Source organism: Lissotriton vulgaris, chromosome 7, assembly GCF_964263255.1.
Source record: "Lissotriton vulgaris chromosome 7, aLisVul1.2, whole genome shotgun sequence".
NCBI classification, from domain to species: domain Eukaryota; kingdom Metazoa; phylum Chordata; class Amphibia; order Caudata; family Salamandridae; genus Lissotriton; species Lissotriton vulgaris.
In genome coordinates this window covers 121494152-121516667 of record NC_141695.1, presented here as the reverse complement: position 1 = coordinate 121516667, position 22516 = coordinate 121494152, and positions in this window count along the sequence as shown.

Below are 22516 nucleotides of genomic sequence, written 5' to 3'. Positions count from 1 at the left end.
TACAATTTTGCCTACCAAGCCATCCAAAAAACATCTTTGTAAAGGGTTTTGAAGGTACATCAGAACATTCCTCCTGTTACATTATAATGTATAACACACCATTGTGTGCATGTGTGAGGTCACACACCATCAACATTTGACATGTTTAATATATGGCCTGTTTCAAATAAAGTAATACTGATTGGTAAATTTGGAAGGCTACTTCCACTTCCATGAAGGCCCAACACTGCTGTTTTCATGTAGAAAAGTACTTTTCCTAAGTCTGCGAATATTTAACACCAAGTCAGACTTCTTCTAATTTTTGAAAATGCAATTTGCGATTTCATGTGAAATCGCAAAATGCGAATTTTGATGCATTGGTTAAATTCGCAATAAAATGCGATTCGCATTGATTGCGAGACATTTAAGGAATCGCAAATGTAATTGCGATTCCTTACTTTGCGAAAAAATACAAAATAATTCATGCATCTCAAATACACAGATTGCATTCGCAAACGGGTGAAAAATGCGATTCGCACCGAATGCGAATGCAATCTACTTTGATGCATGTGGGCCATTGTAACTAACTTCTTGGCAGACACGTCACACGCACAGACCTAAGCAGCAGTAGAATAAACTCTATCACAATGGAGCACTCGACATGAATGGTGCACAAAGAGCCAAGACACAGGTGCATTCACCTACATAGCGTCTTTTCTGGGATTGAAGCTTGTTAACTAAGAGTTATGCATACGTATCTGCAGCAAGTGTAGTAAACCCCTGAGCGGTCTTAATGTGATACAGACACAGCAGGTGCATTGACCCTAAGGACTATTTTACTCTGGTTCGCACTGGTGACACGCAAGCTGCACGCAGGTCTCTGGAGCAGGCGTGGCAACCTCCTGGCTTGTCTGACATGGATTTGGAGCTGTGGCCTGCAGGTAAAACGAAGATCTCTGTAGCAGCTGCATAAACCCTCCATGCTATAGTTCTGGACATTGTACCTGTGGCCTCCTGGTTAGAAACAGATGTTTACCCCAGCTGCACATTTCACTGACCTGGATTTGAAGTTGTAAGTGTCAGGTTGCGCTTGACTTTGCAGCAGGTGCATTGACCCACAGGTCTGCCTCGCTGTGATTGGTGCCAGAGCTAGACAGGTTGCACACAGGTATATGCAGCAGGCTCTTTAACTCACTCTGCTAGCTGGGGGATCCGTGCGCCTCTCTGCTGGAAGCGGCCTGTCTGCTGCTTTGTGTGCGGCGTTTTTCCACTCATGCATTTTTAACCACGCCAGAGTCGAGTTTCATTCAGTTCATGGTAGAAACTAAGGCCGCGGGGTGTGTGGGGGAAGAGCATTGTGGAAACCTTCGTGCTGGCGGGGCAGGAGGACGTCGAATGGGCCCCCGACGCTCCCCCAGCCTGTCCAAGGATGGCTGGGCCTCGGCGTGTCCGCGCCGCAGCAGCAGCAGCGACCTGCAAAGTGGGCTCTGGCCCGGGGCCCCAGGCTTTCAGGGGCCCCGTGATTGAGCCAGCTCTGTTCTGCAGAGTCTTGCCCTGATGACCTTCAATGAAATCAATTATTTAACTAAACTATTAATTAAACAGATTGTTTTAAATACTGTTCCCCTTTACTTTCTTTTTAACGTGGATGATGTGTGAGAGCCAGTTTTGCAGAGAAGTGTTCTGTTTATGTTTTATGCAAAAATCCTAATAAAAGTTTCCTTCAGGTAAAAACAGGACCTCACATATGAGAACTGGGAGAGTGTCAGAGAGATTATTTGCAGTAATGTGTGTGAGCTGCTGCTGTGTCACAACATTAAAAACCAACCTCACTATCCCTGAATCTTAGATGTCAATATGTAGAGTTTGTGCCAGTGCACCTGTGCAGTGTCAGGGCCTGCCAAAGAGGGCATGAAAGAGCTGAAATTGGATCATGAATTCAAAACTGTTCCAGACAGGGGTCCCTAAAATACGTTTTGCCCGTGGCCCCAGAAATCTTTAAGCTGCCCCTGCCCTGAGGGCCACCAGAAGGAGACCGGTCCTGCAAGGTGGGCCAGAAGTCCTGGGACACCCACCACTGACACCCTCCAATGAGAGGAGAGAGGCCCGGGAGGGTGGGACAGAAGTCATGGAATGCGTATCAATGTCACCCTCCAATGAGAGAACAGAAGCCTGGGAGGGTGGGACAGAAGTCAATCAATCAATCAGAGTACTTGTAAATCGCGCTACTTACCTGTGAGGGTCTCAAGGCGCTATGGGGAGAGGGGGTGCCGCAACTGCTTGAAGAGCCAGGTCTTGAGGAGTCTTCTGAAGGCGAGTAGGTCTTCGGTATGCTGTGTGTGGGTAGGGAGGGTGTTCCAGGTCTTGGCGGCGAGGTAGGAGAAGGATCTGCCACCAGAGGTCGTTCGTTGGATGCAGGGAACAGCGGCGAGGGCAAGGCTGGCGGAGCGGAGCTGGCGGGTGGGGGTGTAGAAGCTGAGTCTGCTGTTCAGGTAGGCTGGTCCGGCGTTGTGGAGTGCTTTGTGTGCGTGGGTGTGGAGCTTGAAGATAATCCTCTTGTCGACGGGGAGCCAGTGTAGGTCTCTCAGGTGGGGGGTGATGTGGCTGCGGCGGGGGACGTTGACGATCAGTCGGGCGGAGGCGAAGTCATGGAATGCATATCAATGTCACCTTCCAATGAGAGAACAGAAGCCCGGGACAGTGGGACAGAAGTCATGGAATGCGTATCAATGTCACCCTCCAATGAGAGAACAGAAGCCCGGGACGGTGGGACAGAACTCATGGAATGCGTATCAATATCACCCTCCAATGAGAGAACAGATGCCCGGGAGGGTGGAACAGAAGTCATGGAATGAGTATCAATGTCACCCTCCAATGAGAGAACAGATGCCCGGGAGGGTGGAACAGAAGTCATGGAATGCCCACCATGGCCCCCCCCCAATGGGAGGAGAGAGTCCCGGGAGGGTGTGTCAGAAGTCATGGAATGCACACCACGGACACCCTCCAATGGGAAGAGAGAGGCTTGGAGGGTGTGTCAGAAGTCATGGAATGCCCACCATGGCCCCCCCCAATGGGAGGAGAGAGTCCCGGGAGGGTGTGTCAGAAGTCATGGAATGCACACCATTGACACCCTTCCAATGGGAGGAGAGAGGCTTGGAGGGTGTGTCAGAAGTCATGGCATGCCCATCATGGTCACCCTCCAATGGGAGGAGAGAAGCCCAGGAGGGTGGGCTAGAAGTCAATAAATGTCCACCATGGTTACCATCCAATGAGAGGAGAGAGGTCCGAGAGGGTGGACCAGAAGTCATGGGATGTCCACCATGGTCCCCCTCCAATGAGAGAACAGAGGCCAGGGAGGGTGGGACAGAAGACATGGGATGTCCACCATGGTCACCCTCCAATGAGAGGAGAGTGGCCAGGAAGGGTGGCCAGAAGTCATTGAATGGCCAGCATTGTCACTCTTCAGTAGAAGGAGATAGGCCCGAGACCCTCACCTCTGACACCCTTGAGTGTGTGGGCGGGGCCTAGTGCCAATAACAGGAATAGATCAAACCAAGGTCAACGAGAACCCTTGCATGGGGACTCCTATTCACCTCAGTTTGATCTGTTCCTGTCATTCAGGGCCGACACCCGCTCTATGGAGAGTTTATGGGTGTTGGCCATTGTCTGACACCCACCCTTAAGTGGTTAATGTTAGTTGTCTCACCACATGGTAAGCTGAGAAGAAAACAAATACAAATAAATGGGCAGTCGGAGGAAAGGGGCTGAAGACGAAAACACAAATAAAATAAGAACTTTTTTGGGCAGAAACTGGGAGGAGACAAGGATAGGAACAGAGGAAAGGAAGTTATGAGGGGGGAGGAGCGAGCCAAAGGAGATCCAAAATTGAGCAAACGAGAGGGGTAGACACAAGTGGCAATGAGATGCCACTTTGAGGAAATGAAGGACATCGAGGGGCCCTAGGACAAATATGCTGGAGGCGGGGACGGCGCAGAGGAAGATGCCTGGTCATAGAAGTGGGGGACCCCACTGACGGATGCCCTGTTGTATGCTTATATTTATTCTTAGATTTACAAAAGGGGGTGGTGATGAACAGAGTGTCTGAATTGAGCAGACCACTCTTACCCAGTCCAAAGATCAGGGCTTGATCCATCACCGTTATTTATCTCACTGCCCCATCCCAGCTCAGAACCTGGCTATATGCAAATCAGTCTGTCCCTGGCCCAGTGCATCATGGGAACAGGGCAGACTAAACTACCAAGCCAATTCTTTACCAGAAAGGAGACAAGCTACCGGGGACCGGTTTCTGGCATTTCAGCCGTCTTCGGCCCGGCTTGCTTGAATCCTGATGGAGCAGTGAGAAAGGGACTCATGTCTGAGTATACCCTGCCACACCTATAGTGGCCAAAAACGATTTACAAAAGGGGGTGGTGATGAACAGAGTGTCTGAATTGAGCAGACCACTCTTACCCAGTCCAAAGATCAGGGCTTGATCCATCACCGTTATTTATCTCACTGCCCCATCCCAGCTCAGAACCTGGCTATATGCAAATCAGTCTGTCCCTGGCCCAGTGCATCATGGGAACAGGGCAGACTAAACTACCAAGCCAATTCTTTACCAGAAAGGAGACAAGCTACCGGGGACCGGTTTCTGGCATTTCAGCCTCTTCGGCCCGGCTTGCTTGAATCCTGATGGAGCAGTGAGAAAGGGACTCATGTCTGAGTATACCCTGCCACACCTATAGTGGCCAAAATCGATTTACAAAAGGGGGTGGTGATGAACAGAGTGTCTGAATTGAGCAGACCACTCTTACCCAGTCCAAAGATCAGGGCTTGATCCATCACCGTTATTTATCTCACTGCCCCATCCCAGCTCAGAACCTGGCTATATGCAAATCAGTCTGTCCCTGGCCCAGTGCATCATGGGAACAGGGCAGACTAAACTACCAAGCCAATTCTTTACCAGAAAGGAGACAAGCTACCGGGGACCGGTTTCTGGCATTTCAGCCTCTTCGGCCCGGCTTGCTTGAATCCTGATGGAGCAGTGAGAAAGGGACTCATGTCTGAGTATACCCTGCCACACCTATAGTGGCCAAAATCGATTTACAAAAGGGGGTGGTGATGAACAGAGTGTCTGAATTGAGCAGACCACTCTTACCCAGTCCAAAGATCAGGGCTTGATCCATCACCGTTATTTATCTCACTGCCCCATCCCAGCTCAGAACCTGGCTATATGCAAATCAGTCTGTCCCTGGCCCAGTGCATCATGGGAACAGGGCAGACTAAACTACCAAGCCAATTCTTTACCAGAAAGGAGACAAGCTACCGGGGACCGGTTTCTGGCATTTCAGCCTCTTCGGCCCGGCTTGCTTGAATCCTGATGGAGCAGTGAGAAAGGGACTCATGTCTGAGTATATTTATTCTTAGAGCAGTTGTTGTACTATGGTCTCTCAGAATAAACCTATTTTTATATACATCTATTGGATTGGATAATCACATGCCCTCTATCCTGCCGCAGTCCAGGAGCACTGTAGCATCCCAGGTGAGTGAATGTTTGCTATACTCCATATTGCAAATTATGTTTGGACACAATTTCTTTTTTTTTCTTTCCTCTTCGTTTCCTTCAGGGTGTGGAACTTGCACAGTTAACGGGTCCCCAAGGCTTTTCTCTACCTTAATTGTGTTTGGGGGTCTAAAAGAATCTAGATAGACTGACTGAAATAAACTATATAGAGTAAGTAATTGAATATATTGTCAACTACTAAGGAAAATAGAAAGAGTCTATTTTCTATTCGCCTTCATATACACAGAGGGTCTTTTGGTTGCTTGGTTGATTTTTCACCTTTTTTACATATCGTGATTTTTGAAGGGTCGAGTATTGGGGAAACCAGGTATAATGTTGATCATAGTGACACACAAGGAAGTTTAAAAGAATGATAAGGAGAAAGATGCTGAGCCCCGCGTTATTCAACATCGATATGCGCCCCTACCAGATGTCATTGGCAAACAAAATGCCACAATGGTGTCTTATGCCGATGACACACAACTGATAAAGGAGGATGGCCAACACGTTTTAGGTCCTGTCTGGTAGAACTGGCCTGGTGAATGAAGTCTACTTGCCTTCATTATTGCATGGCCTCCATCTTGTAGAAAGACTGTGCCCCCTCAGAATAATTATTACTGCATGATCTTCGTTTGAGAAAGCCTGTTCCCCCTCAGACCCTCATTACTTTTCGAACTCCATCTTGAAGAAAGACTGTTTCCCATCAGAACCTTTATTATTGCATGGCCTCCATCTTGAAGAAAGACTGTTTCCCATCAGAACCTTTATTATTGCATGGCCTCCATCTTGAAGAAAGACTGTTTCTTCTCAGACTCTTCAATAATGCATGGCCTTCATCTTGTAGAAAGTCATTTCCCCCACCATCACACTCTTTATTATTGCATGGCCTCCATCTTGAAGAAAGACTGTTTCTCCTCAGACTCTTCATTATTGCGTGGCTTCAATCTTGAAGAAAGACTGCTCCTCCTCAGATTCTTCATTACTGCATGGCCTTCACCTTGAAGAAAGTCACCCCCCCCCATCAGACTCTTCATTATTGCATGGCCTTCATCTTGAAGAAATGCATTCCCCCTCCCCCCATAAGACTCTTGATTATTGCATGGCTTCCATCTTGAAGAAAGACTGTGCCCCCTCAAACCCTTCATTACCGCATGGCCTCCATCTTGAAGAAAGACTGTGTCCCCTCAGACTCTTCATTATTGCATGGCCTCCATCTTGAAGAAAGACTGTTTCCCATCAGAACCTTTATTATTGCATGGCCTCCATCTTGAAGAAAGACTGTTTCTTCTCAGACTCTTCAATATTGCATGGCCTTCATCTTGTAGAAAGACATTTCCCCCACCATTACACTCTTCATTATTGAATGGCCTTCATCTTGAAGAAATGCATTCCCCCTCCCCCCATAAGACTCTTGATTATTGCATGGCTTCCATCTTGAAGAAAGACGGTGCCCCCTCAGACCCTTCATTACTGCATGGCCTCCATCTTGAAGAAAGACTGTGTCCCCTCAGACTCTTCATTATTGCATGGCCTCCATCTTGAAGAAAGACTGTTTCCCATCAGAACCTTTATTATTGCATGGCCTCCATCTTGAAGAAAGACTGTTTCTTCTCAGACTCTTCAATATTGCATGGCCTTCATCTTGTAGAAAGACATTTCCCCCACCATTACACTCTTCATTATTGAATGGCCTTCATCTTGAAGAAATGCATTCCCCCTCCCCCCATAAGACTCTTGATTATTGCATGGCTTCCATCTTGAAGAAAGACGGTGCCCCCTCAGACCCTTCATTACTGCATGGCCTCCATCTTGAAGAAAGACTGTGTCCCCTCAGACTCTTCATTATTGCATGGCCTCTATCTTTGAAGAAAGACTGTGTCCCCTCAAACCCTTCATTACTGCATGGAATGCATCTTGAAGAAAGACTGTGCCCTTCAGACTTTTCATTATTGCATGACCCCATCTTGAAGAAATACTGTGCTCCCTCACTCTCATTATTACTGCATAACTTCCGTTAGAAGAAAGACTGTTCTCTTCAGCTCCTTATTACTGCATGTCTCCAGTCTTGAGGACAGACTGTACTCTCTTAAAAATCTCCTTACCTCATGACCTAGGTCTCAAGCACCGTCTGTACCTCCCTCCCCCTCCCCCAGGCACCTCGTTACACAATGTTCGTTACTCCAGGGCGCGGAGACAGCTTTTCAAAGCAGGAAGTGCCGCTAAGACAATATTGTAGCTGCTGTGTTTACAGGCATGAAAGTCACACGGTACCTGAGCCCGCGATCTGTGCCAGGAGGCTAATGGAGCCACCGCAGTGGGCAGAGCCGTGGGTGGGAAGCAACGCCCTGGGAACACCATACAGGGGATAGAGATCAGAATCTGAGAGGCCTGTAGAGAGGCATGCATCGGAAAGGCAGTTGAGCCGCCTGAGAGGCCTGCACAGGGGCAGGGCAGCCATAGAGCCCGAGAGGTGCATATAGATGATTTACAGCCATGGAGTGGGAGGGGCCCTCACAGGTGAAGGGGAGTCACACAGTCTGAGAGTCTGTCAGGGGAAGGACAACCACCGGACCAAAAAGGCCATAAGAGTGAAGGTTGTTAATAGAGCCTGAGAGGCCTGAGCAGGTGAAATGAGTCACAGTGCATGAGAGGCCTACACAAAGGAAGGGCAGCCATAGAGCCGGAGAGGCCCATACAGAAGGGAAGTCACAGGGCCTTGGAGGCCCATAGCAGGAAAGGGCAGCCATGGAGCTCGAGTGGCCCATACAGGTGAAGGGAAGTCACAGAGCCTGAGAGGCCCTTAGCAGGAAAGGGCAGCCATGGAGCTCGAGTGGCCCATAACCATAAAGGGGTCACTGAGCCTGAGAGGCCCACTTAGGGGAAGCTGAGACGTGGAACAGGAGAGACCTAGAGTTTGAGAGCCCCTCAGCAGAAAAGGGCAATCTAGGGGTCCATAAATGTGAAGGGGAGTCATACAGCCTGCGAGGCCCACACAGGGGAAACAACCTTTACAACGCAGTCATTACATCGCAACATCCTTTACATCGCATGGCATTACAATGCAGCCATTACTTTGCATGTCACTACAGCGCGCATGTAATTACAATGCATGTCACTACAACTCAGGCATTACATCGCAAGTCATTACAACTCATACCATTACAACTCATAGTAGCCTTACACTATCCAACACTTACCCTACTGTTGCACTTACTGGAGTTAGAATAGTAATTATTACCCCTATACTATCCAACACTTACCTTAAATGCAATGTAATGGTATGCGTTGTAAAGGTAGTTTCTGAAAATGCGATGTAATGGCAGGCTATGTAAAAGAATGCGTTGTAGTGGACGTTGCGATGTAAAAACTGTGTTGTAAAGGCATGCATTGTAAATGTATGCGTTGTAACATCATACATTCCCACACAGGTCCATACAGGTGAAGGGGAGGCCTCATCTAATCTCGGGTTGTGTCTATCTGTATTTAAACTACCAGCGAGCCATGGTTTGGAGTCTTTGGTGGTTTGAGTGAATCAATCCTAGGCAATTTCAGTAAATTTGTTATATGTGACAAAATAAACAAAAATAATAATAAACTTAAAACAGGGAAAAGCAAACAATGGGAAAAATAGGAAACAATGTATACATTTTCTTTAATCATATTAAAAATTACATAAGATTAAAATTTGTGTTGGACACATAATAAAAATTCATTACAATTTAAATCAATTTTACAGAAAGAAAAAAGTGGCAATCCTATATTACGCACGTTTTTTAAAGTTTTTTTTTAGTCTTTGGTGGACATTCTTTTTAGTTATATGGAAGCAATTGCCTTTAGAATGTTCAGCATGCAATTGTTGTTATGCTCAGCGTGGTCACGAACCTTGGATATGTCAATAGGTGGAGGCAAGGTCTTACTGCTAAGGTAGATCTGTTCATTCAGGTTTGCATTTTGCTAGGATCTTTTCTAGTGTCTGCGTTTCTTTAATTGAGTTATTTTTGTAGACCAAGTTTCTATGATGCAGAAATTGATGTAGTGATCAGTCCAGTATAAAAAGTTAGAGAGTAACCCTTATACAAAAGGGAACTGGGTGAGTAACAACCGTTAAACAAAATTGTTTCCTTTGTGAGTTTAAGCTTGCCTTATGGAGTACTGAATACAGTTCCCTCACCTATACTCCACACTATAGAAAACTACTGGAGGAAAATTTCATTCATACTCCAAACTGTCCACCCACCTTTAGAAAGTAGAACCACAAAGGCACTATTTGTATTAATGATTAACCCTGACAATGTTATTCACATATCAATTATTCTGCTTTATTAAAAACATATATCAATTTTCTCTTGTATATATTAAAACAGTAGATTCTTGATTCGTAACAAATACTCAAATCATGCAGTATTACAAACAAATATTATTTGAATCATACAAATTTCATTAGAGTGTACTCAACAACTTCCCAAAGTTTCATGCTAATCGGATGAATGGTGTAGTAATGCACAAAGGACAAACAGACATACTTTCGTTTTTATATATATAGATTACAGTTATAATTCCAATTTTTTGACTCCTTCAGTCATACATTATGATATGAGTTCCCCCATTATTCCAAATGCATACCTTTAGTAATGCTGTTCAAATTCCCCTCGCTCAATCTAGGAAAATGAGTTTATAATCTAATATTTACCTCCCCTCCTTTTCTGAAAGGTAAAAAACTCTGTAATTATCCTAGGTGTATTCATCCTCATATATCCCTGTTAGGGAATAGATGTCCACTCACCATGGTTTACGTGGTGAAATATGAGTACTTTACGGTCTCATCCTTAATAAAATTACATAGGACGTAGTCCCTCCTGTTCCGTTCTTGATATAATTAGATCACCTAGTTTTAAAAAAAGGAACTCTTTAACCTCATGCGCGCTAGCGGAATTCCGTCCTGCGCTGAGATTTTTCAAATCAGACTTTACGTGACGAGCTGGGCTCGTCATCAGCGTGCGAGGAGGCTACGCCATGACGAGCCCAGCTCGTCATCAGCCTCGAAGGGGTTAATAATAGATAGTGTTCTGATTATAATTTAAATTTTATCAAACACTACTACTATTTATCATTAAAAAGGCTCACCGGTCGAATAGTAATATTCTCCACACACAATCACAAGTGTCACTTTGCGGTGGGAAGTGATATGACAACCCTTCTTTTGAAACGGGATTATTCAATTGTCCCAGGGTGTTTGTCTAAGAGTCGGATATAAAGATATATTCTTTTTCATTAAGCTGAATATTTATAGCATAGATGCGATACATTTTTTTGCATTAATTCATCTTGCCCTCTAACTTAAGTTGCTAAATAATGATTGGTCGCTATTTGCATTAGTTATCTACATATCGTGCCAATCTGTATTAATTTACAGGCCATGCAAAGAAATATAAGAAGCACATGCTACAACATTATTTCTACAAAGTTTCAAAAATAAGTAGCGTGTGCTATCTTCCATTTACCCCGCTGGTAGAGTACCAACAGTATTATCGGGCAGCGCTAAAGGTCCGATCACCATCTTATTAGGTTACGTATAGGGGTCATTTGTATCTGTTTTTAATGTATTCATTAAGTGGAAATTCTACGGGCCTCCCTCATTTTTTATATCTATTTTAAATGTCAACCCAACAAAATCTTATATTAAGGACACAACAGATATGATTATAAAAGTGGAAGGTCTTAGTTTCAATCGTTCCAATCAATGGCTAGTATCGCTAGACAGTGAAGCACTTTATACAAATATCCCCCAAGATGCTACAATGAATACTGTAAGGGATATTTTGAAGGATGAGAATGGGGATTTATCGGAGCATGCTTATTTTCTCATAGAATTTACTGAATTGATTTTAACAATTAATATTTTCATCTTTAAGGACGTCCCATATTGCTAAATCAAGGGGACCAGCATGGGGGTCACATGTGCCCCCAGTCTAGCCTGCCACTATGTGGGCACCTTTGAGGAAAAACGGATCTATACCAAGGCTGCCCCCTTCTATGAAAACGAGACCCGCTGGTCATGTTTTATAGATGACATATTTTTATATGGAATTGGGGAAAACATGAACCAGAGGATTTTATTGAATGGCTAAATTGTGGAGATCCACATTTAAAATTCACCTCATGCACGAGTCAGGATCATTGTAATTTTTTAGATATCAAAGTGCAGGCAAAAAAAGATCATTTCATGGTTGACTTATTTGTAAAACCCACGGACAGAAATACTACACTCCACTACAATAGTGATCATCCGAAATGCCAAAAGGATAATATTCCTTTTGGCCAGTTTCTGCATCTCCGCAGAAACTGCACTGATAGAAATTACTTTGAAAAACATGCGAGTAACCTTAAAAATGAACTAGAAATGAGAGGATACCCCAAAAGAATCATAAAAAAGCTTACAAAAGAGCAAAGTATTTCAATAGGGATTCTTCATTCGATGACAATGCCAGACAAAAAGATCAGGGGGATAGAATCGTTTTTGTTACGAATTTCTCAACTGTTAGTAACACAATCAAGAATATATTTATTAGAAACTGGAGTTTTTTGCAAAATAAGAATGCACCCCAACTTGAGAAACCTTTATTCTCCTACCGGAGAAATAGAAGAATTAGAAATAGATTGGTAAAAACCTACAAGGAACAGCAGTTGGCCCAACAGAGTAGTATAGACACCAACAGTAATCTAGTTGGCACTGTTCCTTATAGTACATGTTCAAACTGTAACTCTGTGATCAAAGGACAGAATATTGCACTAAATGGTATAGACCATAGCTTTTAGAACATGTTTAATTGTAGATCTAAGTATGTTATTTACCTAATCATTTGTCCCTGTGGTAAGGGATACGTAGGTAAAACCTCAAGAGAGATCCGTGTCCGTCTTAACGAACACAGATCAGCTATACGAACAAATATATGTAATGCCCCATTAAGCGATCAATGGAGTACTCACAAACATAAAGCAGATGATTAGGATGGTGCATACTCGAGAAGACAGGAATAACAAAAAGAGGTGGAAATTTGGATAAAAAACATAAGATGAGAGCAATTTTTCATGTGCAAATTTAAAACATTTGTACATGGTTTGAATAGTCGTGAAGAATGGGAAAGGCTATATAGATAACTATACCATCAAGTGATAAATGAGTATTTTATAATACCGGTTTAATTTATGGACCATACACGTAAGCAATAGAGGAAAGTATTGGCCTAAGGGATAGACATGTGTATATAATAGGAGAGTGTTATTTAGAAACTTTAAGGACTAAGGTGTGCATCTAAGATGGGACTGATAATATGAGACACAGCATGTATTAGTTTAGAAAGAAAGGCTGCATGTTATAGATAAAATGCCGATCTATTTTATAATAAGTAAAATACATCGATACTGAACTTTTAAATGTTAAATATTCAGATTCCTATTTGTTGGGATAAGGGGCTTTACATCTGAACCTATTAAAAGAGGGCCGCCAAGGCGACTTGAAAATAACTGATATAACATCAGTGAAAGCTTAATGTGTCTGGACTTAAATAATTATAAGGATCGAGATGAGCATAAGTGTAATAAGTATAAAAAACTATAAAATTGAATCTCTCCCTTTTTAATTTTGTGTTTAACTTTTTGCTCATGTTGTTTTGTCAAATAGCTTTTGTGATCGAACACAATACACGTCAAATAGCTTTTGTGATCGAACACAATGCACGTGAATCTACAAAAGTGTAGGAGCTGTATATTTAAATATAATGATTGAGTTTGAATTATCAATAGAAAGAAGGTGATTATATGAACATGTATTAAACTGGGAGCCTTTTATTCGTATTCTATACAAGATGGCTGCCGAAAATCACGTACAAATCAATAAAACTAACAACAGAAACAATACAACCGGAAATAGGCCTTCTGGGATAAGTCACACGTGATACAGGTAACAACACTTAAATATTGAGCGGGGTGTTGTTTCAATCTTTCCGCAATTTTTTTTAGCAGTCTAAGATGTGCCCGGTTAAAATAAAAGGTGAGGAGGAACTAATAATGCCGGGATTAGGATGGGTTGAAATTTAAAATAGATATAAAAAAATGATCGAGGCCCATGGAATTTTCACTTTATGAATACATTGAAAATAGATACAAATGACCCCTATACGTAACGTAATAAGATGGTGATCGGACCTTTAGTGCTGCCCAATATTACTGTCGGTACTCTACGAGCGGGCCCAATGGAAGCTAGCTTATGCTACTTATTTTTGAAACTTTGTAGAAATAATGTTGTAGCATGTGATTCTTATATTTCTTTGCAGGGCCTTTAAATTAATACAGATTGGCACGATATGTAGATAACTAACTATTAGAAATGGGGTAGCATGGTGCAGAGCGGGCCGGCCAAACTCCAGAGGACATGTGTAAAGCATCCACACAGTACACACAGGCGACACACAAGGCACACCACAAAAAGAGACCACACCAGATTAGGTGAAAATAATAACTTTTGTATTGTGCCAAACATACAAGAGTAATCACAGCAGTCCCTATACTGCGCCATCTGGCGCCAGGGCAATATATACAAGGGGATTATTTACATGGCAGGGCCAATCGGGCCGCTGCCAGAACCATTGAGAAGGGACAAAGGATAAATGGAAAAGGGTAAGTCCATCAGTTTCAATGCTGCAATAAAGGCATAAAGTATTCGCATTCGGCATAAGGTAGGAACTTGAAGCATGAATCACAGTGACATAACATATTAAGCAGGAACATCTGCAATAAAACCTCATAGCATGACTTTCATCATAGGCATGGAATCAGGCATAGATCCCATTGGCATGTACGTCAGCACATTAGCATTGGTCTGAATCACCAGCCTTGATGCAACATGAGGCAGAAACTCCATTAACAGTGGGCATAACATTAGCAATCAGTCTCAGTATTAGGAAAGGCATTAGCATAACCACATTAGCACGCACCAGGTAGCATGGATCACTGGTGCATAAAGCCTGAGCAACACCTTGGGTAGGTCATGGGGCATCAACCTTAGGGGAAAAATATTAGGCACAGGGTGCAGGAAACCAGCACTGGAAGCCTTGGGGAAGGGCATTAGGCACCATCATTGGCATGACCTTTAGAAAGAACCACAGTACCCCCATGTGCTCCCTATGACGGCATGAGGCATTGAATTACATTAGGCATGACCGCCAGCCTCAATACATTGCGCACCAAGACACTAGCATGTGGCATGACACCTGCAGCCTTCCGTTAGGCATAAGGACTCATTAATGTACGTATTAGCGGGGTGGAAACACATTACCTAACCAATGTGGGGCATCAATGACCTTTTAGAAAAACCCTGTGGGCATAGACACCGGAGGCACTTCACATGCAGCCAGAGTCCCCCCCTGGGACTCTCACAACTCTGTTGCCCCCAAATGTGGCAACTGCGGTCCACTGTCCTGTGGGCGGTGATAGAGTGCGGGCTCACCTGCTTACCATACTCACCTGGGCCCATAAATCAACATACACACTTTAAACAGTTAAGCCTAGACTTAATCAATTTTGTTTACCATTCAGGACCTATACCATTTGACTTACCAATCCAAGTCACCGGTACCTAAAGTTCTAAGGGATCAAGGGTGTTAGCATAATAGGCAGTATATAAACATTTGCACTTGTATAATAACCACAAACCCAGGGAAAGTTTAAATTCTTTATCTAATGTAAATTATTAAATGTCAGTGTCCATACTACATTAACTGAAACTTGATCAATCAACAAAAATATGATTAAAGTAAGATAGAATGAGAAACTTTCATTAAGCATTGAAACATAGGAAGGGTGGAAAAAGGAAAAACAGTACAATGACGAACCCCAAATTTATTATAATTACCTAGAATGGTGTGAAGACCAATCCTCGCCACGGGCTCGGTCAAAGGACAGAACCCTAAAGTGCAGGTGCCAGCAGGAAAGAATAGATGCAAACCAGAATCAGGACAGGTACGGACCAAATTGGATCAGGACAGGACCACCTCAGGCTAAGACCGGCACCCACAGCTAATGTGCTAAGCCTGCGTTGCACCTTCTCTGCAGCCAACAGCCAAATCCCGATTGGGTCTTCGAATCTCCCTTCCTAGTAACCTCGATTGGGTATCGATTCTTCTGACCGAGTGCTCCCCAGCACCTCTGCTCTCGATCACCTATTCAGTCCGTTGGGTCAGTGACAGGTCAGCTATTCGGACAAGTCGGACAAACTAACTAACTAAGCCTACTCTAGTTATACTATTTTCCAGGGCAGTGTACCACCCCCCAATGTTGCAAGTGTAAAGATCCCCAATTTTGATTGGAAAAAGGATGTGGAGAGGTCATCACAACTTACCAAATTGAAACTATTTTTCTGAATATTTAATTTAACGATCCCGCCCATCAATTTATTTTCCCATGCGTTTTTATTCCACCCAACAATTGAATGTTCTTATAGAAATACAATGTTAACAATTTGTCTTCGGCTTGGGGTCGTCAAGTCAGGTTCCCAGGCGCATCTTGTAGTGTGAGGGTAGCTTGGCTTTGATTCAATGTCGAATGACTTAAGCTCCTTCTTGAGTTTTGACATGTGCAGTGTGAGTTTTCAAGATGGAGTAATAGCACCTCCCGGCCAAAGATTACGATACATGAAAAATAGAAAAAACTGTTTTAGAATACAGAATAAATGAATGCACTGTAAACCACTTATCTCTACTCTATTCCCATTGATTTATTTCAACCATTGCGTTTAGTGTTTAGGCAAAACAAACATCGTAGCAAAAGCGCAGTGCAAGCCATGTGTATGCTGTAACACAAAGAAGCCATCTTAATTCTAGTGCGCAGAAGCGAAAGTTTCCCTCCAAGCAAAGATAGTACGTCATGTCACGTGAGTATGACAGAAGCATGCGCAGTAGAAAATCCCGTGTAGCAGCATCCATTTTAATGCAAGCGGATTATAGTTAGTAAAAGCACATCAAAAAGCTCCCCCTAGATGCTAGATATGTCTTGTAGTGCAATATTAATTAGACAAAACATGTTAATTAGTACGTTATGAGTTATTTGAGAGGGTTGAGTACAAGCAAGTCGCTTTACGTTAGAATCCTTGCTCCATCAGTGGTCAAGTACCAAGAAGTCAGTCCGGGGGACAATGGGCCCCTCCTTCCGGGCCTCTACAATTGGTAATGTCCCCTGGAGCCCCACTCTGGAACTCCACCTGGCCCAACATCACAGGTGCCCCCTGCCAGACGGGGCATCTGTAAAGGCAACACAGTCACCGGGGGCGGGCACTGACCCTATGCCCTGACACGACCCCAACCGCAGAATGACCGAGCCCCACACTCACCGGCTCTCGAGGCAGGTTTTGGCTGTCTCCTCAGGCCGGGGCTTCTGGGCAGCTGGCAGGCTACACACACCGCGGGGCTCTCCCTTCCACCTGGGGTCCAGCGAGTCGCTCACCGAATCTTCCTCCTCCACAGAGGTGGGATAGGCTCCTGTTCTCTGGTCGACTCTTGACTCGCGGGCAATCCTCTTACTCGGGACACGTGGGGCTCTCCCCTCCAGCACGAGAGCCCCGTCGACACCAGCGCCACTCACGCCGTCACCTGGGCCAATCCTCCGCTGCTGCGTCTCTTGCAGGGACACTGACCTTGCGGGGTGGGCTCCCGCTCCAGTTCCTTTCCACACCAGAGGCTCCCTCATCCCATGGGAGCCGCGCCACACCTCCTGACCTCGCCGGTGCCAATCCCAGCGCGGCTTCTTGGGGGCACGGCCGATGACGCGGCCAGTGCCCCGGTTGCCGGACAACACCTCCCTTCGCGCTTCAGGCCTGGTGTGGCCTTAACAGCAACCGCGGCGGCCCTAACTTGGCCTGGAGCCGCAACAGTGATTCTTCTCTTGGCGGCTCAACGCGGGGTGGGCACCCGCTGCAGTTTAAAACCAGTAGGAGGCGGCCATCATGCGGGGTGGGCACCCGCTTCTTCAGTAAATTGCGGCATCACGCGGAGTAGGCTACCGTGGTAATTTAAGTATTGGAGAGGGCGGCAATCAAGCAGGGTAGGTTCCCGCTTTTCCTCTGAATACAGGGGGCGGTTCCACACCTGGGATTCCTTCCCAGTGCAGCGCCACACAAACCAGCTCCTCTCTCCCCCTGGGCAGTACCCCCCCACAGCGCTCTCCCGGGACAGGGTTGTGACTAGAAACAGTCACTTAGAGTATAGCGCCCACTGGATATAGCGCTCATGCTCCTCACCTCCTTCTTCTTCTTAGGGGACTACGTTACATCGCTCACCATGCGCTGGAAGGCACAGTCCATGGGAATATAGCACTTCATTCACCAAGCGCTAGTCAGTCAGCCAGATAGGGACAGTTGTAGCGCTCCCCATCTCCTTCTGGCCACAGTCAAAGGTGCTCATTGGCAGTCAGCTCAAGCGCTCTTCCTTTCTAGGTGCTAGGGAGCAGTTAGGGCCCAGGTGTAGCTCTCACGAGGCGCTAGGGCAGGCGAACAGCCGGCAGTGCTAGGTCAGGTCAGCAGTCAGTGGGTACTCATCAGTACAGGACAGCAGCTCCTCGGAACCATCATCTCTTGTAGCGTGGCACTCCTCCTAGTACAGCAGCCTGTACACTCACTGGCCCTGTGGACAAGGGAGGGGTGCAGATGGGCTCAGGGGCCAGCACACAGGCCCATGCGGCAGCACTCCCTGACAGTTTCCCCTCTCTCACGTCCATGATCTGACTGAGCACATGGTGGCACAGCTTCCTTATTTAGACGCCCCTCACCCCACCTACCAGGCAGTGCCAGAAGCTTCTAGAAGCATCTGGGAAAACTGGTTCTAATTGGCTCAGGGGAAGGAGTAGAGCACCCTGGGTGCCAGGCTTTCCCTCAGAAAGCTGGGATGGCAGGGAACCGAACAACTAGACTGCTAACTCACCACAGTCAGGTGGAATCACACACAGCCATGGCATCCATTTTAAAAGCGACATTTCACCAGGGTGCATTCTTGCAATGGGGGGATTACAGGTGCGCACACCATTGCGTTACATTTAACATGGCATTTCACACCACACATGGCTTATACATTTCTCTTTAATCAACAAAGAGAGAGTAAGGGTATTCAGTGTGTTCCTACTCATTGGTCACCTAGAAATCAATTATAGTAAAACAAAAGAAAGGGTATCCCCAGGATTCAGAGTCCTAGTAATTTAGCACGGAGATAGAGAGTTGTTGGAAGAAATAGATCTCTTTCTTTTAAGAAACCCCTCACTCACCAACCTGGTCGGTGGTATGCTTCTTCATTGGAGCCCACCCGAGTGACTGAGTGGCACTCAGGTGTGCTGCAATGCCTGCAACTGCAGCAGAGCTGTTTTTTTTTTGGGGGGGGGGAGGGTGGTAAGATTGTGAGGTTAAAAAGTGTTCTACATGCGCTCCTAATAGACTTTATTTTGGAGTCAGTATAACACTATTAAAAACAAGTGTGATACTTCTATTGGTTTTATTGGCCAGGTCGTATCAAAATGTGCATAAAACTATGGTCAACATGTTTCAACCGTGTATGATTATAGGTTTTCTTCAGGACCACGAGGGGTGAGCCGGGAGGTCTGCGCACGCTAAGGTGCACCCTTCCCTGGCCCGCCTGTGTGCTAGACCATCTACTTACGGTTTAGCTTTCTTACAGCGTTCTGTGTAAGGAGAATCTGAAACAAAAGGAACAGAGCATGGTAATGATGCAAGGATATACATAACTCCTATTCAGCTCCAAGAGGAAAAAACAATTCTGTCTCCGTGTGATTCATTCCAAGCATGCAATATCCACACAGCCTGCTTATTCACACCGTCTATTGAAGGTGTTCAAAGTTGTGACCCAGCTCAACATCTGCTGAGTGCCATACATACCCACAATTCATTCGTTCATAAGTGGGTGTCAAGCGTGCCTCATAGTACTTTTACGGGCGCTGTGTGACTAGATCTAGTTTATATCTGTATATATAATTCTCGAGTCAGAGAAACTCCGACACATATATACTTTTTTTGGAAATAGGACGAGAGGATCAAGGCATCTTTCATTGGTGATCTTACGTATACCGGATGTGTACCAGCAAAATTATCAGAGCAGCTCTAGACGTATGGACTTACTCGTAATTAGTGATGGTCGAGCCCCAGGGATGCCATGGGGGGGGCCGCTTTTGAGTGTTCTGTGGGGGAGAATAAAAAGCACGAAAGTAGTGAACATAGGGATATCGTGTTCAGAAATGCCCGATTCTTTTAGGTCAAAACTGTCTAGGAGGCATAGTTTGTTTAAAACCCCGGCCCAGAAAACATACTTTTCAAGAAGCGTCTGCCCACTGGAAACCTATCCTAAGCACACAGCGTCCCGAGGATAATGCCGGTGACACTTCCGTGTAACTTAAACAGGAGCCTAGCGGTTGGAAGGTAGCGCGGAATAGGGATCCTGATAGAAATACAACAGACAGAGAGCCACATAAAAACCACAATTACTGGCTACAAAAAAAGACTAGACGAGATAAACAAAAAGAACTCACTGAATATAAAGATCATCTCGAAGAACAAAAAACACAAACACTTCAGAAGGATCTAAAAAGATTCTCATTCGTTAAGACATACTCCTATTCCGACCCTGACTACCAACCACCACAGAGGGGCAATAGGGACTCGGAAGCATCTAGTGATGATGCCTCAACTAGAAGTGGATCAAGCGCAGGGAGTGGAAGAACGAAACAGAGGAGGCGAGGCAGAGGACAATCACAATGGCAACATTATAATACACCTCTGATGGGAAACTACCCAGGCCCATTTGATTCCCACACCCAGTTCCATGGATATGGTTGGCAACCCCCATTTCCACAACCAATGTTCCACCAAAACGCATTCCGGCCACCTTTTTTAAGGATGGGTCGGAGAGGAAGAGGACGACGCAAGGGAAACAACCAAGTACATTTGGAGGAACAGGACAATGCGGGCAACTACACAAGAAGCAAGACACAGACACCTCAGCCAGGGACAAGCAACACAAAAACCTAGTGATAAACTTATCCTCTAGAGTTCTAACAGAAACAGAGATGAGTATACTTAATAAAGGACTCGGGTTCGTACCTACAGCTAGAGTAGACAAATTCGCCCTACATTGTGAACTGGCAGGTTTCTATAGAAAACTGAAGCTAAAACCATTCCTTGAGAAAGGCACAGAGGCCCCAGACATACAGACTGGACCTGACACCAATCTGCGAAAAAAATTCACTTTCCTACCATCCCCGCACACTACTCCTGTTGAAATATCTACATTTGAACGGGCAGTATTCAATGACATTGAGCAAATGGAAGACGAGAGACCCTTCTGTAACATAAAGAAAGATGAAAGGCAATCTCTGAGGAACCTCAGAAACTGCGGGGAGATCGTTATCAAACCAGCAGATAAGGGGGGAGGTATAGTGGTACTAGACAAACTAGCCTACCAAAATGAATGTTTCCGCCTTCTATCAGACACTAGGAAATACCTACCACTGACCGCTAATCCCACACAGGATCTGAAGCACGAAATAGAATCTCTAGTAAATTTGGCAGAATCCTGCAATTACATAACGAAACAAGAAGCTGAGTTTCTGAAAAAATTCCCTACTTTTACATATTGCCTAAAATGAACAAAAACAAAATACCGCCACCCGGTAGACCAATCGTGTCTGGCATTGGGTCCCTCCTGGAGCCACTATCTAGATATTGCGACTGCTTCTTCAAGACTATGGTACAGAAAACAGAGACATACCTACAGGACACTAAGTAGTGAAGTAGTGTGGCTCACTGGTTAGAGGCGGCAGACCTGAGAGCAGAGGACGGCCCGGGACCAGGCTTCGATTCCCGGCGCGGCAGGTTTCTGGACCAGGGTCAGCGGACTCGATAATTCTCTCGCCTCGGTGCCCACTCTGATCAGCATTCACACTCGGCAACTCTGGGCATTAGCTTGCCTCATCTTCACTAACGGCCCCACCAGAACGCCGGGGATGCCTGGTCTCACCCTGGAGATACCCATTAAGGGACCATCTCTCAGGGAAGCCAGGAAGGGTTTCGCAGCGGTCGAAGCGCCTTGGGACCCTCCGGGTAAGTAGTGCGCTATATAAATGCCTATACATTTACATTTACACATTTAAAAGTCTCCTACAACTTCTGAAGGATATCCAAGTAGATGATACAACCATCCTTGTGAGCTTCGACACTGAAAACCTTTACACTAGCCTCCCCCAAGATGAAACTCTAGAGGTCTTGGGCAGAGTGCTAGAAGAAACAATTTGGCCTTATCACGTCCCGAAACATTTTGTCCTTGAATGTGCCACCCTAGCACTAAAAAGAAACTTCTTTGAGTACGAGGGCGCCCTCTTTTTACAAACTGGGGGTACTTCCATGGGGAGCACTTTTGCCCCTAGTGTAGCGGGGCTCTACGTCTATGATTTCGAGAAGAAATTTATCTTGGGTGAAGCGAACCCCTTTGGTAAACACATCATATTCTGGAAGAGAGACATTGACGATGCCCTTGCCATTTGGCAAGGACTGGATCACGTCATGGGTGAATTCATCACGTAGATAAACACCTGTGACAACAAAGAGGGGTGGGGTCGCACACTACTCACACACCGGCGGAAGTTGCCCCTGAGGACTCTGGTCATTGTAGTAGAGTGTTCGCGATGCATCATCTTTCGATCTTGCTATCTTTGCTGTCTTCGCCATCCCTGGACACGTGTTTCGGGTTATCAACCCTCGTCAGCAGGGATAGGCAGTGTTCTGGGGTCGCCGATGGCTGCCAATATCTGCCAGGTATAGTACCACTCCGGCGCGTAGGTGCGGGATCCAAGGCTCGTCAGCCCGCTGCTCAAGGGAGCTTTAAGTTACAAAGAGGGGTGGGGTCGCACACTACTCACACACCGGCGGAA